Source organism: Podarcis pityusensis (assembly GCF_964106645.2).
Source record: "Podarcis pityusensis genome assembly, chromosome: 16".
NCBI classification, from domain to species: domain Eukaryota; kingdom Metazoa; phylum Chordata; class Lepidosauria; order Squamata; family Lacertidae; genus Podarcis; species Podarcis pityusensis.
The window spans coordinates 13,590,250-13,611,393 of record NC_138041.1 but is presented as its reverse complement, the minus strand read 5'-3'; the positions used below and the strand labels follow the sequence as shown (position 1 = coordinate 13,611,393).

The 21,144-nt window shown below is 48.8% G+C and overlaps 1 protein-coding gene across 1 annotated transcript in view; it reads right to left on the bottom strand.

The window, feature by feature from the left end:
• The window catches only part of TAGLN2 (transgelin 2), a 29,115-nt gene extending 12,717 nt beyond the window's left edge, over window positions 1-16,398 (bottom strand). The window contains exon 1 of the mRNA XM_080985561.1: window positions 16,251-16,398. The gene's annotated coding sequence lies outside the window, so the exon portion shown is untranslated. The remainder of the gene's footprint in view (window positions 1-16,250) is intronic.
• Window positions 16,399-21,144: the final 4,746 nt, after the last annotated feature.

The following is a 21,144-nucleotide window of genomic DNA, read 5'->3' as shown; positions in this document are numbered from 1 at the left end:
CTCGAGCCCCCAAACTCCACCAGGAGGCAGCGTTCAGGGACCCATCAATTCAGAAAAGGGGGGGGGGAGTTATGAAACAGGATTAAACCGAAAGGTCACAGATTCCTCCTCTTCACACACTCAAGACTGAAGCCAGGCTTTCCATACTGATGTGAATCTCTCTCCCTGGCACCTTCTAATGGCCCCCCAAGTCTTCTAGGAAATAAAACAACTCTCCCCCACCTCACTCCCCCACTTTTGAACACTTGTTGGGGATGTCTGAGACCTGAACTGATTTCTATTTTTAAAAACAGTTATATAAACAGGAGGGTTGTTTTTTGTAAAAAAAAGGAAAAGAAAACAGGGAGAGGTTGAGTAGTATCACAACGAAAGTTCTGTGCAACATCTTAAATCACTGGATTCTCTCATTTTCTCAGAGGCAAAAGTAAAGGGCAGAGAAAAATATATAATTTGCCTTTGCACGACAGGGCAGATTCTGCATACATTCACACAGTCCTCTCTATCCTTTCTTCCAACAAGGAAGAGCCATTATCAACTTGCAAAGACATATTTCAGCCAGGCAAAAACACTCAAAAGAGGTGCAAAGCAGGGTTGGTGAGGTGTGAAGTTTGGGAGGAGTCCTGAGGGTCAGCTACATAGGCCACCTTATGGCCCCCGGGCTGAGGCTCCCCCATTCCTGGAATTAAGACTCTGCTAGAATTTACCCATAATCCATCAGGGTTTTGCACCACGGATAAATGCACTGAGAGTTAGGTATGATGTGAAGGATCAAAGTGGGACAGGTACAACACCCTTGCAAGGTAGGCCGGTATTCTTGTCATCCCTTATTAGATGTGTGTGTTGGTGGACTGCACTTAAAAGATTCAGGGATAGAGAAAAAACCTCTCCGTTTCTTCTTTGAGCCTTTTCACTAGTGCTACAAGCAGGCACACTGGGGCCTCATCAACAACCCCTTGAAGTCTGTTCAAACCAACTAAATAAGTACACACTGCTTTGCTCAGACCAAATCTGAATTCAGGTGTTCAAATTAATTCCGCCCAACACCACATTAGGTGACTGGGCCCACAAAGTGTGTCGTCATAAGACACCACACTTCATCCGAAGATCACAGGGCGGCTCACAACATAAAAATTCTAAAATGAGAACACAAAACACATAATAAAATAAAAACAAGAACAAACCAATAAACCCCCTTCCAACATTTTAAAGGCCATAGAACAGGCATGTCCAAAGTCCGTTTCAGGGACCTAATTTGGCCTGCTGGTCGATTTAATCCAGCCTCTGTGGCACTAAAAAAAAAGTTCATCAACTTCAATCCTAAAAAAAGCTCAACCACCTTGGGGTAAAATTGTAAAAAAGCTCAACAACTTTGGTTGGCCCTCACACCTGTTCACGTCATCAAATCTGGCCCTTTTTGAAAAACGTTTGAGCACCCCTGCCATAGACTGTTCAGCAGCCAAAGGTTATATAGAAACATTTTTGCCTGGTGCCTAAAGGATATGTAGTGAAGGTGCCAGGGAAGTTTCCCTGGGGAGAGCATTCCACAAATGGGGAGCCACCACCGAAAAGGCCCATTCTCGTGTTGCCACCCTTTGAACATCCTTCAGAAGAGGCACCTATGGAGAGAGGTGGTCCTTAGACACTTAAAGTTCTATAAGTCGAAGCCAAGAGGGAGGGAGAAAGCAGCAAATTGCAGGTGTTGTGGACGGAGTCTGGATTATTATTCGATTTGTTGCCCACCCTTCACCATGCAGTCCCTGGAATGGAGAGGATAGAGGGGTGCAACTCAGCTTGCAGAAGAGGGCTTTGCTTGGTGTTAGACAGAGTTAAGGACCCCCAGGCTGTCCCCGTATCTTTAACTTCAGCTGATCTGTCGTGGTTTAGACTGATACTCTCAGGTTGCATCCTTTTTTCTTTCTTTTTTTACAACTTCCTCCTCCTCCCACTTCTATCCTGGACCTCAAAATTAGAGGTTATCTTTAACTATGAGAGAACAAGCATGGCTGCCCTGTTCTTCTCCAGACTAGTACTAGAAACCTTTTTTCTATCCAACTAATGCAGATCCTACCACACACAACAGCATCTCTGTGCATGGTTGCAACAAGTCTACCCTCTAACCAAAATTCACTAGGTTAAATGCCGCTTGCTGCCTACTTAAAGGGGTTTCAATAGGCAATTGGACCCTGCGAGCCCATTAGAAGGGGACTTAACCCTTTGCCCTCCACTGCAGCCCTGTACCGCCCCCTACGCCTGCAATTTGCATTGCCAAAAAGAGTAGATGCATAATGGTTGGAGAGTGTGCAAGAGGTGGCTAAGAAATGCACATTGGTCAAAGGCCCTCTTCATAGACAAATTCCATGTACGCTGTGACCCAGCTCAACTTACATTACCCCTGGCATACATTGTTTAAAGCTCATCTCAGTCCTTGGTGCGCATCTGTGTTCAGGGCATGTGATGTGTGTCTGTTTGGTGCCTCTATTAAGGCAGCCCATGGAGGCTTTCCACTGAACAAGTTCCCAGCCCCAGCTAGAAGGCAAGGGAAGCAAAGCTGGGCAAAAAGATAGATAGATAGAGAGAGAGATAGAGAGAGAGAGAGAGAGAGAGAGAGAAAGCTCCCCATCTGATCATCACCTGCAGGCAATTTCCCTTCACCCCAAGCAATCAGGAAAAAAGTGTCTGGGTGGTGCTGTGGGTTAAACCACAGAGCCTAGGACTTGCCGATCAGAATGTTGGCGGTTCGAATTCCCGCGTGGGGTGAGCTCCCGTTGCTCGGTCCCTGCTCCTGCCAACCTAGCAGTTCGAAAGCACACCAAAGTGCAAGTAGAGAAATAGGTACCGCTCCGGCAGGAAAGTAAACGGCGTTTCTGTGCGCTACTCTGGTACGCCAGAAGCGGCTTCGTCATGCTGGCCACATGACCCAGAAGCTGTACGCCGGCTCCCTCAGCCAACAAAGTGAGATGAGCGCGGCAACCCCAGAGTCGGGCACAACTGGACCTAATGGTCAGGGGTCCCTTTACCTTACCAAGTGCCAGGTTTGCCTGCCCTTTTGCAGCAACCATTTGCCAAGCAGAGGGCAATGCGGGGTCATGCAGTGGAGGAAAAAGAGCGCCAGAATGCTCAAAGATCAGACTCAATCATCTAGAGAGCGCAGAGAGGCCCCACCGGATTTCAGAGCGGAAGCCACCCTAGAAGAGGCAGGCACAGGGCCAAGTTAGCAATCAGGAAGCAAAGGAGGTTTCAGATAGGGACAATTCCTAGAACCGGCAAGGCTTTGCGGGGAGGGAGAGAGGACTCTCAAGGCTTTTCCTGCAGTTAACCTACAGCAGAGACCACTCTGGAGCCAGATCAAATGTGCCAGCAAGAACAACGTTTAGGAGAGAAACAGGAAACCCGTTCCCCATCCCAGCCATTAAGAAGGGGAAAGGAGGAAAGGGGGGGGGGTCACCTAGGGACACCAAGCCGGCTGTGCTGCTCTAGCCATTATACTGCCCATAGCTCAGGAGTGCAGAACCTGTGGCTCCCAAATGCTGCCGTACTATAACTCCCATCAGCCCTAGCAAGCATGGCCAATGGGAATTGTAGTTCAGCAATATGTGTAGGGCCAGAGGTTCCCCGCGCAACTGGTGTAGATTTTTTTTAAAAAAGCCTATGTGCCTAATTCAGAGGTGGGGAACCTCAGGCCGGGGGTCCAGTGCAGCCCCCCAGGCCACTCTGTCTGGCCCTTGCAAGGCCACATTTCACAGCCTGTGCTCCAGCGCTTTTGCAAAAGGTGAAAATGTTTTAGTTGTCCAGCTTAAAATAAAAAATTGCTACCACTTTCTTTTGCTGGTTTAACATCACTATATAGTACTTTAAAGGTTTTAGTTAGTGCTTTTTTCTGAGGGGACGCAGGGGTACGCATACCCATGATGGCGGCCTTTTGTCCATTTACTGTATTTATTTTTCCCAATTTGAACTACAAAGTGGTGATTTTCTTCAGCCAAAATGAGAGTACCCCTAAACACTTTTTTAAAGGAAAAAAAGCACTGGTTTTAGTTTATTCCTGTTCTTTGTTAACGAGATGATGGGGCTAGAGAAACACTGGACCACTTGAGTGACCAGCCAGGCTATGCAAGGATTTGCATGCATAGCTGTCAACTTTTCCCTTTTCTTGCGAGGAATCCTATTCGGAATAAGGGAATTTCCCTTAAAAAAAGGAAAACGTTGACAGCTATGTTGCATGTGCCAGTACTTTTAGGGACTCATCCACAAACCTGCTATAAAGCTACTGTTTGCTTCTGCAGGCAGCCTGCAAGCCATGAAGGCAGCTGCCCCATGGAGGCTGGTCCACAAGGGCAAACAGTGTGCTGACCCACAACCAATCAGGAGCTGCCTCTGTCTATCATTGGCTCTGGCTTCTCCTATCCTTGGTTTCCCTCCTGCCTTCCACCCCACCAGACAACCTCTGTAAATGCCAGCCCACGTCCTCCATACACACTGCCCAGGCTTGCGCCTGGAAAGGTCACTTTGGTGCTGCCAAGGCAGCAAAAACAATGCAGGAGGCGGCCGTTACAAGTTACCAGTCTCTGCAGCCACAGCAGGCGCCGCGATTCTCCAGCAGTTTGACTTCACACCTAGAGGCACACTCCATTGTCTCTTGAGACAGATGGATACCAGCAACAGTGAGCCAAGGGGAAGGGTTTTGCTCTAGAGCAGAGGGCGGGTGATCTTGATTCTAGGGGCCAAATGCAGCCCCCCAGGTATCTCTCTCTCTGACCCTTGGGACTTTCTCCAGACTACCCCCCTCTTTACCCCCCCCCCCCACTCTCCTGCCAGGGCACACTGTCCAGCACTGGCTCATTTGGAACACACCTCTCATTTTCTGAAATAGAGGGGGTTACCTGTATGCTGATAAGAGTTAAAGAGCCAGTCTAGTGCTTAGAGTGCCAGACAAGGACCAGGCAGGTCTAGGTTTCAAATCCCCACACAACCCTGAAACTCGCTGAGTGACTTTGTGCCCCTCACTTCTCTCAGCCTAAGCTACCTTGCAGGGTTGTTGTGAGGGGAGAACGGTGTGCTGGACCAACTTGAGCTCCTTGGAGGAAACATGGAATATAAGTAGAATAAAGCAAGCGATCAGAACCCCCTGCCAGGTTCATGTTCAAATACATGGATTTAGATGTTAAAAAGTCTAATCCAGGGTTGGTCAGCCAAGAAGAGTCTATTACGAGAGAGAGAGAGAGAGAGAGAGAGAGAGAGAGAGAGGGAGAACATCCTCCAGAAATCCTTTGGGGCATCTGGATGAAGCACAAAGGCTGCAGCTGCTGACGTTTTATTGGGCAGTTACACTTATGTAGATCCACCATTCAGTCTCAATTGCGGCTGCCTATAAAACTCTCCCAGCCTCCGATCTCTGCCTGTCATTATGGCTCATAAATAGGTTGCTGCAAGGCCTTCCTTCCTTTTCAAATAGATGTTCCAAGCCAATAAAGCTACAGTTTGGTTCAAGCCTGCTCCATTTCAGCAGCACAGTCCAAGATATTTTATATATATATATTTTATACACACACACACACACACACACACACACACACATATATATATGGGCCCCAGAAGCAGCTGAGGAAGGAAAGGTTTGTCCCTGTTCTGGCTCCAGATGGGGTGTCCTGCAGCAGCCACAAGCTCCCCCCCCCCTGCAACCGCAGTATAATATTGCAACCCCAGCTTTCCCTGCCCTGATACGGTGACACATGAGAGAGGCAGGGATGGATGCATCATGCAGGCAGCGCCTCTTCCAGGTGAAAGAGCCCACGGAAAACACCCTGGCAAATCACCACTCCATTTCAGGTTTTGAAGCCAACAGCCAGTCTCCGCCCCAGCTGTTTATTCCATTCATCCATTTGAATAATAAGGACAGGGTCTTTCTCAGCCCACTCCAAGATGCTGGGACTTGAACCTGGAAACTTCTGAGCACCAAGCACAGGCTAGCAACACCAAGCTACGGGCCTTCAGCCTTGCTTGGAATTTGCTGACCACACTAAGCCGTCCTTTACCCATCAGCCCGACAGACACCAAGCAAGCCTGGACATGCTAAATCTGGATGATGCCAGGGGCCTCCTAGTCTCAGATTGTTGCTTATTATCTGGCAGCGCCAGCTCTGTAGGAAAAGAAGCTGGGTTTTGTGGGAAGATGTGCCAGGTAAGGGAGATTGTGGCAACACGGAAAAAAGTGCAAGAGTCATTTAAGGCTGTGAGTTGTGAGACTCACAACTGTGGCAGGATTCTTTGTGGTGGCACTAGTCCAGGTTTTTAACCAATGAACTGGCGAGGGGTTGAAAAAAACACCTTTGGTTAATATATAGCCACCCTAAGGGCTTCAAGTTACACTGAAAAGCAGCTTATTTTTAAGGTAAACACAGCCCTGTGAACAGCAAGGTGGGGGAGATTTGCTGTTGTGCTCTGGTCAGGTCCAGCTTACAGAGTCCTATATTAGGCAACTGTTGACTTCTGAGTGTGCCTGTACCCAAAAGGTGTGAACCCTTTGACAAGGCATTTGCCAGCCTCTGTTTTCTCAGCTGTAAAATGGGTGAAAAACTGGGGCCAGTTTAACTGACAGAGCAGAGACACCGCAAAGGAACTCTAAGGCAGGTGATGCCGACCAATCCTGCCACGATGTGCTTTCAAAACAAACGTCCCACTTTTACACTGAAGTCACTGAATAACAGGCTTTTGAAAGAAAAAGAGAACTTTTCCTTTCCAATATGGATACTTCCCAGGCAGGACAGTTAAACATCTGATGGGAGAGACTTTCTCTGAATTAAAATATCTTACAAAACCAGAAGAAGCTTGGCATGTGTTTAGAGTAGAGAGTGGAAAAAGTTATTTTACCCATCCTCTGGGTTACCCAGGAGGAAGGGTTCAGCGTCGGAACATCTGCCTTTGCTTGCAGAAGGCCTTGGGTTCAATCCTTGGCATCTCCACTTTGGGTTGGGAAAGACTTCCTGCAGGAGACCCTGAAGAGACGCTGCCAGTCCGTGTAGGCCATGTCAGTCCTTGGCCTGACTCAGTGCCAGGCAGATCCCCATGTTCCTAAAGCCAGCACAATTTATCACACCAACGCAGCAGACAGGTTTCTGAGAATGACGGCCTTAATTTTAATCTGCACACTAGCATTCCTTTTCCATCCACAAATGTCTCCTGGCACACTGTCTCACGTTCCCGACTCTGCCAGTTTGGGTTTTTCTCGCCGAGGTAAGAAGAGAGCATCTTCTTCCAGCCTCGCCCACGCCTCATTACGTACTCAAAGGCTCTCAAACATCCTGCAAGGCTGCTGACACAAAACCCATTTCATGGGTCCTTAAAAGGATGTAGAGGCCATGGTTGCTCCTGGTTACGCCACCCGAGAGGCTAAGGCAGGGGTGGGGAACCTCAGGCCCGAGGGCCCTATGTGGCCCTCCATGCCTCTCCATCTGGCCCCTGAGGCTCTCCCCAGCTCACATGTGGTTTCCCCAGGACAGACCCCTCCCTGCTCCACCTAAATACATTCCTCAAAGTTTTGGGCCTGGTTGGAAATCTGTCCCTGAACTCTGACAATGCCTCTTGCTGGCTTGAGCTGAGGAAAGAGACACAAACATGTGTGAAAGGCTCAGAACAGGCCTACTGAGGAAATGTAAAATCTGCATTCAGCGTCCCACCTGCTTTTGCCTCTGGCCCTGCTCACGACTGTCATGCGGCCCTCGGAAGCAGTGTCAGAAATTAGCCAGGTGCATTTTGCTACTGGTACAGGTCTAATCTGCTAACATGTAGAGATCTCTGGATACCAGGCTGGTGACCGACGTCTCCACTTTTGTGATTTTATTTCTTTAACATATAAAGCAGTATAGAAATGAAATGAAGAATTAAAATAATAGCAAATCTCACTGGAACAAAATAAATGGCGCCTAGGCATTCTAAGGAATGCAGGGTGGAGAAAACCCATGGGGAATCGTCAGGCAAGGGCACAATGGAGAATCACAGAGCCAGGTGGTGTAGTGGTTAGAGCGGTAGTGGTAGAGTGGTTAGGGTTCGAATTCCCAGCTGCCATGAAACTCACTGGGTGACCTTGGACCAATTTCACTGAGGAAGGGGAAGAATGATGTATACCACCTTGAGGTCCTTGTAGAAAAAGGCATGGTGTAAATGCATTAATTATTATTTTTACACCCCAGCCACTCTGGGCAGCTTCCAGCACATATAAGAATGATAAATAAAATTCTGCAATTATTATTTTTTAAGGTACAGGATTGTGTTTCATTCCTCCATTGCCGCTTAACAGCGCAAGCTTCCCGAAGGATGAAGAGAGGAGATAGCCTAGGGAGTCAGGGGTATTTGAACATTTTATTAGCCTGTGTTTCCTCCTCTTTCTTTCCCCCCTTCATGAACCTGGCCTAGCCCCAGATGCCGGAGGAGTAAGAAGATCTCTTTTCGCCCGCATTCCAAGTAACAGCTACTTTTCCCTTTTATGTGCAAGAGGCGAGGGAAGTGGCAGTTCTCAAAAGCGTGATTAAGCACCGCAGCCAACACCCCAGCTCACCCCATCTCTTGCCTCCTCTTCCAGTACAGCTTTTTTCTGAAGCCACAGTAGCCCTTGCCAAAAAAAGGCACATTTTTTCTCTCTGCAAAAGCAGGGAGGGCAGTGGAAGATGGCCAAAGGCAGGAGCTGCAGCTTATGGGGTCCCGGGTGTGTGTGTGAAAAAAAACAAACATTTTCCTCATATTTATACAAACTTTTCCTTGCACTCTTGGTCCCATAAGGCCTAATTTGGGTGGAAGAGGCCACAGACAGGCTCAGCCAGACTCATACAGGCCTGTTCCGCCAGCGTCTTCGTGCCACCCCCCCAACGACCCCTGCCAGGCCTCAGGCAACCAGCCAGGTGTCTGTGGGAAGTTCACAAGCAGGGCAGCTGCTCTCTGGCATTCAGGGGTAGACTGCTCCTGAATACAGAGGCTCAGCTGCCGACAGGTCTAATCAGGGGCATCTTAACCTGCCCCCACCCCCCAGATGTTGAACTCCAATTCTAGCCATCATGGGCAGCAGTCAGGGTTGCAGTGTCAGAAACTCAGATAGGTAAGCTAATTGCTAAATGGGTTGATGGGAGTTGTAGCGGAGGAACATCTATCCAGAGGGGACACAGATTAGCTATTGATGAGATCAGCTACCAAGAATGCTCCTTAGTTTGATCCATCATGCAAATCCAGCCTTGCGATCCCCTTGATCGGGGATCTGCCACACAGGGAAGGCTTTCACTGGTGCTGTAGATTTCAAGCTTTCGTTTTCTTTTTTTTACAAATCGTCCTTAACCCTCCTAGAAAGGAAGTCATGGGGTAAAATGTTCAGGTACTTTCCAAGCGGTTTCTGAAATGAGAGAGAGTGGTACAAGTACCGTATTTTTCGCTCTATAGGACGCACCTTGTTTTAGAGGGGGAGAACAAGAAAAAAAAAATCTCCCCCTCTCTGCTCAGCGCCCCTTCAGCAAAGCGGCAGGAGAAACGGAGCCCCTTCCATTTCTCCTCCCGCTTGGCTGAGGGGGCGCTGCGCAGCTCTCCCTCTCTGCTGAAGGCAGGAGAGTCTTGCTCTTCAGGCTTCAGCGAAAGGAACCTGAAGCCTGCGGAGCGCAGTGGGAACTCGTGCTGCACTCCGAAGGCTTCAGGCGGCTATCCCTGAAGCCTAGAGAGTGAGAGGGGCTGGTGCGCACCGACCCCTCTCGCTCTCCAGCCTCCAGAGCGCGGAGGGAACGCTCCCTCTGCGCTTCGTAGGCTTCGTGTTGCTTTCGCTGAAGCCAAGCATTCGCTCCATAAGATGCACACACATTTCCCCTTAATTTTTGGAGGGGGGAAAGTGTGTCCTATAGAGCAAAAAATACGGTATCTTGTATATGTTTTTCCTGGTAACGAGGATGCATGTCTGTAAAATCAATACTGTGAGATCTCCACAGTCAGGACCAGCAGGACACAGCTGGCACCCCACGGTAAAAGCACAAGGCTGTCGGAATCAGCTCTCTCTTTTAATTTGCGCTATTTCATGCTCCCGCTCCCCGCCACCATGGCCAACTATTTTGTGACCGCCGCCTCTTAGCAATACCTCAAAATTCTAACCCCATAGCAGCACAGCCATCTGCAGGTCTGTCTTGAGTCGCTGGAAGGCGCCCCCCCACAAGTTCAGGATGGACAAAATCGTCCGGAGCATGTGCTGGGTAGATGTGCAAGCATGTTCTTCACGCTAGAGATCCAGGGTGCTTCCAGTCAGTCTCTATTTTCAGGTGGGGTTCAAATCACACCAGCAAATTCAGGTTGTGGCAAGTAATTGATTTGGCACAACAAAACTGCTTAACCCAACTTTTAAAAACAACAGGCTTTTTTTCAATAAAGGAGACAGGGAAACGCACTGGAAAATGGGACACGAACGAGCTAACTGACGCAATTGAAAGCTCGCCAAGAACAAACCATAATGAATGCTCAATATATAGCCGATATTTACTAACCTCCCCACAAAATTTGCGCAAACAAATCAGAAGGAATGCTTAGCAAACAGGTCACCTGGAAGCAACCCAGTTCTTTACACATGCTCAGGAGCCCTGCCTGGGTTTAGAAAAGTTTACTTTGCCCATACTTTTGCACACACGTGTGCCTAGGAGGCGAGGAATTTGTTCCACTTGCCAACACCTTGAGTAAGGGGTCTGCAGAGGTCATTCCCACCTGTTTGGTTGCTGTTAAAATCTAAAAGGCACCAGATTAAAACCCCACCTTGGCAACCACAATGGAGTGCGGACGGGGGTGGGGGGTGGAATTGAGATTCTCTAGGACCTACACACCCTCCAAGGCAGCAGAGTCAGTTAAACGTTTATTTAAGAAAAGAAAGCCAGGATTTGTGTCTGAGCCACACCTTTTTCCAAAACAAACCAAACCAAACCGCTGATCCTGGAAAGAGGACAGATAACACACGCAGAGCTTGCGGCTCCTGGCTTCCTCTGCTGCAGCCAACTTTAATTATTTTAATCAAGCTCTAGTCATATTTTAATTTAGTAGAATTAAAAAAAAATGCTGACCTGCTAGTGACATGGGAAAGGGAGCTTCCCCATTTGCATTGAAGGTAATAAGGAGAGGTGCCTAATAAACACGGGATCCCGGAGTTCAGGCCTCTGCCATTTCACAACAAGGCCTCTCAAGGCCTGCTCTCAGCCACCCCTCCCGTCTCCATTTCTGGAGGTGGACTCAGCCACTCCACCAATTCCAGGAAGTAGCAATCAAGTTAGCTAATTCCCTTCCTCACTCTCCAGAAGCGATAAGCAGAGGCTCAGGTTGTACATTCCAAGGCAGAGGCAAGGAAACCTCAAGCCTCCAATTTTCGTGGAATGCAGGCAAAGTAAAGCTCACACCTGTTGCCCACCCACCACATGCATGTCCGCCCCCCCTCCACACATTTGCTGGCTCTGGTATACCAGGCAGTATTAAATGCTTCACTGCCCCATCATTCAGCAGGTGACGGTGTTAGGGAGAAGTAGTCCCTGTGTAGACAAGCGCATGCACATATCACTGCGAACCAAGAAACGGCACAAAAGGGGGCAAAAACGGCCTTAAAAATAGCATGAAATGGCAAAAATTGTACCTCGCAATCCCAGAAGCCTTTGCACCAACCTTTGAGTCCTGTGGAGAGTTGGGAGTTTGAGCAAGAGGGCTTGGAGGGAGAGACCATGGTGGGGTTTCGTGGATTTTTTGTTTTTAAATTTTTTTTGAGGGTTTCCAGAGGTTTAGAGGGTGTTTGCAGGCTTTTCCAATGGTGTTCCCAATATATGCAATTTCATTTAAAACATACAGTTCCTCAGAAATCAGCCCCCATGTAAACTGGGAGTTGCCTGCTACTGTATGTAGAAATCTAACACCAGAGATAAAGTTTGGCCTCACAGCCTCTCCACCACGCAGGAAGTGCTGCCACCATCTGTGACGGCTGCAATGCAACTGCAGGTGGTACAGCCCAGGCTGAGATTTACCGCTTGATTTATGCCGTCAACAACAGCAGCAACTTACCCTGTCAAGGGCTGTGCTTATTTAGGCTGTGTTCAACACCCACCCCCCAAACACCCACCTCAACCAGGCAACTGCTAACCACAGCAACATAGGCCAATGTGCAAGACACAGACATACGCACCCATGTTAAAAGGTGAGTTAATAAATCACACACGTACCCAGCTGTGTCAATCATCCGTTTCCATCCTCATGGTCACCTGTATGGATCACTGGACAGCTGGGTCTGAGTGCCACCTGCCATTGCAAGATTCCCCACAATGCCCTGGGAATAGCACTACTACCTAGCAGGGCATTGTGGGTATCCAAGCTCATTGTCAACCACCAAGACCCTTGACAGGGAAGCCCACCTAGGGAAGAGCCCTCTGCCCACCCGAGACGCTCTGCCAAAGGCCTCTTCAGACCCAAAGCCAGCCTTGATCTGCATGACTACAAGTGATTTTAGATGAAGCTCCGGCTCCAGAACCTGAAGGAAAGCCGCAACCCAGCCTTGAAGCAAGAAGCATTATCAGGCACATTCCAGCCAGCAAGAATATTCAGGGCCTTGTGAGGGGCATGGCCTGGGGAGAATGCCAAGGGCTGGATAGAGAGGCTTTGAGGGCCACCATTGGCCCCTCGGCCCAAGGCTCCCCACCCCTGGTTTATGACTTCCTGGGCCCAAGGCTCCCATTGCAGAATTGACCCAAGTCTAACCAAGGAAGCTGTGTGTGTACTGGAGGAGAGAAGGCAGGCAAGAAATAGGGCGGTTTCCTTTTGCTTAAAATTAAAACGGGTCCTATCCCTTATTATCAGGGTGTTCCACACCCATTTCAAACAATGCAGCATCAATTACCAGCTCTATATGTGTGCCAATTGCTTGCATAGCTTTGGGAGACAATGGGGGTGTAGCTGAAAGGAGGCAGCTTCCAGGTCATGGAGGTTTATGGTATAAGTTAGCCCAGAGCTTATTTTGGGGTGCAGGGGTGTGTCAACTCCAGTTCCTTATTCAGGCTGCACAAAACAAGGAGCCCACTTCAGCCTCAATGTCAGCATATCAAAGACTACAAAAGTCAGGGCACCTAGAACATTCAATATGCATCTGGAGTTTTATAACTCTCTTCCAGCACCCAAAGCAATTCTGACCTGTCTTATCAGGTTGTCAGCAGTATCCACATTACAGACATAAAACCAGGTTTGCTTCCCAGGTGAAACACAGAGCTGAAAACATATCAGGGGAGTTCTACACGGGTCTGCTGCATCCACACATTACTTTTGCCTTTCAACATCTGAAAGCGTGCCAAGGGCCTTGCAAGTTTTTAAGGCAGAGGCAAGCCCTGAACACTTCTTGAATTTTTGTTAATCAGATCAAGGTTCCACCTAACTCACTGCTGCCTATGCAGCAGTCACTCTCCAAGGCCACAGGGCTAAAGGACTTCTCCCTTATTATCTGCTGCTGATCTGTGAAAAGGACATGTCAGAATTCAAAACTGGGGTCATCCGCATGCAAAACAGGAGAGCCACCTTTGGGCTACACCCCCATCCTGCTTACCCTGTATTTGGGAGGGTCACAGAATCAAAGAGTTGGGAGGGACCCCTAGGGTCATCTAGTCCAACCCCCTGCAATGCAGGAATCTCACCTAAAGCATCCATGACAGTAGCCAACATGTAACCGTTACTGGACTCTGTGGTTCCTCTTAGCCCTGACCATTGGTCCTGCTAGCTGGGGCTGATGAGAGTTGGAATTAAACAACTTCCAGAGGGGCACAGCCTCCCCATGATATGAGAAGCTCATGAGTTAGGGCCTATGCCAGTACCTAGAAATCCAGGATACACTGGGCCTTGCTATGGAGGCTCTATCGTGGGTCAAAACCCATGAAAACAATATTCATGGACAAGGCTGGGCTTAAATCGTACGAAAGATACTTCACTCTCCTGTATAAAACTGAAACCCTTACAAGCGCCTTGTGGCCTAGGCAAATATCATCTCAGTATGTGGACATGAGGCACACCTAAAACCACCTAGTGAGCATGAGACAAAGAGAGAGAGAGTTTTGAAAAGGCAAGGGCCCCTGATCTCAAGCTCATCCTCAGCCACAGTGCTATATTGAGCCCGGCTTTGGCTGGGGAGGGTGGGATATAAATAAAATATTATTATTATTATTGTTATACCAATGCCATAACTGAGCAGCCACCGCCGCCGCTCCCTCCTGTGGCAAGGAGTTCCACAAGGTAACAACGGAACCCACACATGCCTTTCTGCCCACCTTGTTATCTCCCACTAGAAAAGTAACTAGACTTCTTCCGTTTTGTGACCACAGCCCTGGGGCGGCTGAAATCCTTCCCTAAGGAGTCATCATCAGGGCAACTCAGTCCCTTTCTTGCGTAGACTGGAAGCGCCCCCCCCCCCCCCGTTTCGTCATCCCTACATTCCGACCTCCGTCAGAGATCAGTCGAGGACGTGCCTCAGTTGAAAGAAGCAAAAGACAGTCTGCAAGGAGACATTGCCAAATTGTCTCATTTCCAGGAGAGGGTCTGCTCAGTGATGCGGTTCAAATTCCTCTCTCTCCCCCCTCCTCCTTTTTTTCCTGCATAAATAGAGACAATTACTCATTCAGACCTCATTACTCAAAAGCAGTTGCACAGAGTTAGGAAACCACATTCCCCCTCCGCCTGCTCTATCCCATTGATAACAGATTTTGGCGCGGGTGAGGCAGGCCCCACTGAAAAACCCAGTAGAGATTCCAATCCAGAGCATACCCAAAATTGGAAGGGAGATATAGCAAATTGGGCTGGTGGGGGGGGGGGGAGTTGCAAAGAAGCGCCAAAGAGGGGTGAAAGTACGCTCAGGAGAAACTTTATCCAACAAGTTAAAAACTCCAAAATAAAATTGTACACGCAGTCCTACATACAGTCAGTAGCAAGCCCTGTTGCTTTCAGTGGGGCTGGCTCCCAAGTTCGGGCACTGATCCTAGCCATGCCTACTCACAAGTTAAGTCCCACTGAACTCAAATGGGCTTGCTCCCAGGCAAGAAGAGTTAAGGCTGCCGTTTAAGTGTGCCTAGGATTTAAGTGTAGCTTAGTCTGGATGAACGCTCTTGTCCTAAACATATTTTCTTTGGATTAAATTTTGTCAAGTGTACACACACACGCACACGTGTGTAGGAGTAAGTGAAAGATACGTACAGCTGCAATAGCTCAGTCGGTAGAGCACGAGGCTCACAATCTCAGGGTTCTGGGTTCGAGTACTGCTTTGGGCAAAATATCCTTGCATTGCAGGGGGCTGGACTAGATGACCCATGGGGTTCCTTCCAACTCTACAATTCTATGACATCACTTTCAAGCAAGAAGACTAAGGGTCACAGCCACCTAGTTTCTGGTGTTATGGCAGTGAATACCTATAATCCGGTTGATGAATCAAAGGAGAGTAGTGGAGGTGACATCATCCCGCAACGCACATGTTCGCACAGGCCGGCGTTTAGATGCGGGGCAAGGCAAATCAAAGGGCCTTGAAAGATGCCTTAGATGCTGCCCACCTAGCTCAGTATTGTCTACACTGACTGGCAGCAGCGCTCTAGGATTAGAGACAGGAGTCACTCCTATCGGGGAAATAGAACCTTCTGAAAGCAAAGCAAATATTCCGCCACTGAGCTTTGGCCGTTCCCCAAACAGAACAGGGCGACTGGGCAGGGAGGGGGGGGGAATATATCGTTTACACAGGAGCCCCTTAGACCGGAGCGCCGTTTACCCTTAAACTTCGGAAAACGCACCCAGACTCTTTACTTTCAGACCAGACCTCCCCTGTAGCAGAAAGGGTGGCCATCGATTTGAAAAGACCGCACATAATTAGGGAAAATAGCTTGCCATCAACCCTCTTTCTCCCCACACGAAAAGGGGGCTCCAAGTCTGTCTCTCTCTTTTTGGTTCTCCCAAAGCACCCACCCCCGACCCGTCCCACGCCTTAAACCGGGGTGGGAACTATTTGGGTGTCGCGGTTTATGAACCACAATTATCTGCACAGCATTGCATATATCCCCCTTCTCCTCCGGCTCTGCCCTCTGAAAATCAGGACCGAGGCCTCTCTTGGAAACTCAGGCACGGAACAGACCACGCTGAGAGAGAGAAGAGTTCACCAGCACATGTGCAGAGCGCGGCGGCTTGGACCACAGCTCCCCGACGGAGCGAGCGCAGCTCAAGGCTGAGCCCCGGCCCCTCTCTGCCGCAGCGTCCCCTTACCTTCCCACCGGGGCGTCGCAGGCGCTGTTGCGAGCGAGACACCGGGTCGATCAAGCCGCGTCTTGCGTTGCGCCTCCACGCCCAAAGCTGGGACTTTTAAGGCTGATGTCAGCGCTAATGAGGGGCGGGGAGGCGGTGCCACCCCCGGCGGAGGGAAAGCGGAGGGGGGAAGACGGGGAGAGGTCTTAAAGGCGCAGGGCGGCCATTGGGAGCCGGGCAAAGGGTTTCCTCGGAAGCAAGCCCCGTGGGGGATCCACTGGCGCCCTAAGGACCCCCGCTTTGGGGAGTGAAGCGCTACTTGATTGCAGTTTGGGAAAACTTGCTTGCAAGTAATTCGCTCGCGGTGGGACAGTCCCGGGGAGGCTGCCGGTTTATTCGCGAGTAAGTGGTGTTCTGCTTGCAATGTGCTCCCGTCCCAGTTGCAAGAATGAAAATAATCCAGAATGAAAATAATAACCCGAAGTCCAAACGGGGCTTATTCCCGAGTAAATGTGCACCACGCACAGAATCACACACTCATTACATACCCAGTGGACTTCCTGAGATCTGCACCTCGCACACGCCTGCTTGTTTGCGAGTAGGCTGCGGTGAATGCGGGTGGGGTTTTGCAGCGGCAGGACTCGATCCTAGACAAGTTCTCGGGTGCGTTCAATGGAGCTGATTCCGATCCAAGGAAAATTTGCAGAGGCAGCCAGCCCTGTCTCTGGACGGCTGCGTTCCCATGCATGCTTACTCCTGAGCAGATGCCATGAAGCGGGACCTTTTCCCGGCTGCGCAAGTTCAGGCTACTGGAACTTAACCAGAATCAGTTCCATGAGGACTAGCTCCTATATATAGTTTAATTTCAGTGGCACACTTAGCGAACCCTATTGCGCTCAGTCGGTACTTACTTTTGGGTGGAAGCTACTAGGGCCCCGAATTAGATAACGAGGCTAGATTGGGTTTTTTATCTGTCTTATAAAGTGGGGTGCCCCCCAGGCCTCTCCAGCTGGCCCTGGGAACTCCCCCCAGACCGCGTCCCTCACTGGCCCTTGTTTCACACCTTGTGCAATAGCCTATTTGGGAATGGGTCCTTGAACTCTTAATACTGCTTGGCTGGATGAAGGAGAGAGAGAAAAGTGTGTATGTGTAGTTGCTGCTATGGACAGGGACATGCTTGTTCCCCCATACCTTCCCGGCACTTGCAGAATTTGGCATCCTGAAATGCACACGCTAGCTCATTTAAACAAAACATCACGTTGCTAGTCCTCAAGGCTGCACAGACAGGCGCCCTCTCCCCCCCCCCCTTGCAAGTCTCCAAAGAGATGGTTGGGTTGCTGAGAAGGAATGGCTTCTTGGTCTACTCGGGGCATTATTCCCCCCCCCCTTTGGTGGCAAGAGGTCTCAGACATCAGGGGGAAAGTGGGGACATATTTGTAGAAACATGGGAAGCGGCCTTATGCAGACTCCAACCCTTGGTCCATCTAACTGAGCATTGCCAACACTGACTGGCAGCACCTCTCCGAGCTTCAGGCAGGGTTCTTTTCCCTGTTATAACTCGAGATGCCCTTGGGGTGTGAACCTGGGGCTTTCTGCATCCAAAGCAGATGTACAGGATATCAGCTTAGTCGGTAGAACATGAGACTCTTAATCTCGGGGTTGTGGGTTCAAGCCCCACATTGGGCAAAAGATTTCCTGCATTGCAAGAGGGTTGGACTAGATGACCCTTGGGGTAACTACAATTCTATGATTCTATGAAAAACCTATTAAAAGATTGGCAATTAAAAACACTGGCTATGACCCCTCCCTTGCCTTCCAAGAAAGGGCATATCGTGGCTCTGTGGCAAAGCAGGTGCTTGGCATGCAGAATGTCCCAGCCTGGTTAGAAGAATCAGGTAGCTAGCAGGTTCTGGGAAAAAGCTTTCCCTGCCTGAGGCCTCCTGTTACCAGTCTGGGCTTTATGGACCAGCAATGCGACTGAGCATAAGGCAGGTTCAAAATATCTGTCTATAAGTGGTCAGCCAGCTCTAGAATCCGGCATTTCTCAGTAAGGGAATTTCTGAATCTTGGGTTGTGCATTCCCATGTTGGAAAACAAAAGCTGTTCTTGTACTCAAGGGAAAGCAGTCTGTTGTTGCTTTTTAACTGGAGGGTGGTGCTTGCACGATGGGGGGGGGGCATTAGAAAGGTTAAATGCACCTGCAAGCTCTCCCTGCCCACACAACAGATGGCAATGGGAAGCTGGAAGAAAGCGACTTGCCTGTGGCTGTTTAGTGAGTCTGCGGCAGAGGTGAGCGTTGAACTGAGGACTCCCAGGTTTGTTGGCCTGCCACCACACGGAACCTGATGCCCTCCAGATGTTGCTGGACTCCAATGCCCATCATCCTCAGCCAGCACAGCGAGTGGAGAGGGATGATGGGAATTCAAATCCAACAACATTGGGAGGGCCGCAGGTTCCCTATCCCTGTGCTAGAGCCTAAACCCCAACAGAAGGTGAACAAAGGAGCCGTATTCTGGAGTCAGAACATTGGTCCATTACTGACTGGCAGCAGCGCCTTCCCAGTCCTACCTGGAGATGCCAGGGATTAACCTAGGACCTTCTGCATCTAAAGCAGATGTTCTGCCACTGAGCTATGCTCCTTCCTATGTTCGTGGTGTTTTTCAAATCCTACCTTGATTGAAATAATTTGGGGAACCTCTCAGAGCCTGGACAAAGTCACCTTGATGTTTGCATCTGGCCCAGGTAAACTGCTGGTTATTACAGTATGAAAGAACAGTTAATAGAACAGTTGAGGAACAGAGCCAGTGTGGTGTAGTGGTTAGAGTGTCAGGCTAGGACCCGGGAGACCAGGGTTCAAATTCCCATTGGGCTGTGAAGCTCACTGGGTGAACTTCTCTCTCAGCTTAATCAACCTCATGGGGCTGTTGCAGGGATTAAACGAGGATGTACACTATCTTCAGCTCCTTAGAGAAAGTGTTGGGATATAAATTCAACAAATAAATAAATGGTGTTCAACAGGGCTGCAATATTCTGTGAACTGACTGGAAACAAAACAAATTGATTGGCTGTCCTGAATGTATTGGCACAGAAATGGAAACAAGAACTACCGACAACAGAAGAATGGCAGTCCAAATTAATGGACTATGCAGAATTAGATAAGATGACAGGAAGGATTCGAAACCTGCGGGATCAGAGATTCCCAGAGGACTGGAGTATGTGAATTATTTGAAAAGCAATTGTAATCAACATATTACGCTAGTAGGATTGCAATAAGTTTTGTAAGGAGGACTATGCGAAACATTGCAGAGAAAAGTATGAAGAGAACTATTAGTGAAGGATTATTAAAAGTAATAGTGAAACTAATGAAATGCAGATTAAGTGATAAAGACTGAAAAATCTTCAGATGTGGTTGATGGAAGTCCAAAACATTGTATAAGAAAATATGTTGTATGCTTTTTGGAAACTTTATGTAAAAATCAATAAAAATATATTTAAAAAAATTATAAAAAAAAGATTGGCTGTCTTGCATGGCACTGATGGGAGTTGGAGTCTAATAACATCCGCAGGGTGCCACATCACCTAAGGTGATGCTAACTAATGCAGATCTGAGCAATCAATTGCAATATGATTCATCAACTTAAGGTTTCCCTTACTGGGCAGCAACACTAGTGCTAGGGGCTTTCTAGGCTGTCACCATTTTCACATGAAATTCAACCATACCAGAAAATTCAGGTTGCACAATTAAAATCCTTTTGTGCTCTTGCACAACAAACCATGTTCCCTCTTGAAAACAGACTTTTTGCAATAAGGAAAGTGACAAAGTGAGGGGTGGTGATGACTTAATGCAGCTGTTGTCTGACCTCCCTCAAGCAAATCAGGCTGAATGCCCCCAAAAAGCAGGCTGTCTAGAAGTTGGGACAGAAGAGAGATTTGATTCTGTTTGAGTTTAAAGGCAAATCTACTATCCACTTCCTGAAACAACATGCAAACTGAAACACGGTCGTCCTTCGAAAGTCACACTTCTCTGAATTTTGCAGTGCTGTTTTCCAACTGAGTAATGGGTGCAAAAATGCACGTACTGGTTGAAATGTGCACAAAAGCACAGCGAGTGCACAAGGATCGCTTGCTAAAATGTGTATACTGCACGCAAAATGTGCATTTTAGAGATTCTCACAATGCTGACAAATTTTCATGGGGACTTAAAAAAGAATTTGCAAAGTGATGTAGAAACGTGGAGGGCTGGACTTAACAATGTAAGAAGAAATGGAAAGGAAACCAGAATGGGAGAGATTTGCCCACCCCTAGCTGCCTTGGAATAATTCACCGGCTTTGCTCGCTTGGTTCATCGTAAGCAGACCGCCCTGCGCACACAATCGTCTGTCTCCCTGCTCCTTCCTGCTTGCATTACTGTGCCTTGTTGCTGCCCTTCCCTCCAACTGCGTTCCTGCAGGGACTCTTCCCTAGAATTCAGCCCCTTGGGGCCATGTGACTTGCAAGAGAAAGGCCAAATTTGGGAAAAAAGGAAGCTCGGGAGGATTTTTTCAGCACAGGGTCATCAACCTCCTTTTTAACCCTGGATGGTCTGTGGGGAAGCCACTCTGAACAGAAGCTCAACAACTGTAATTGCGGGGAACCGGGATGCGGAATCTGATTGGGGTAGGGCCCACCAGGAAGGACGGCCCTTTTGGCACACTCTGCGCTTGGGGCGTGAGTGTATGTTGCATCCAGCCCACGAGCAATCTCCAAAGCGATCTGGACTGCCCAACTAGTTCATTCTTCTGAAAGACCTCCTAGTGGTTTTTTTTGTTTCTTGCTTTTCTTCCTTGCTTGTTCAACACTCCAAGTAGCTTCGAGAAACCGGATGTAACTCGACCCTAGGCAGCGCATCACAGTTCTCTGCTTTGGAGACAGGCGT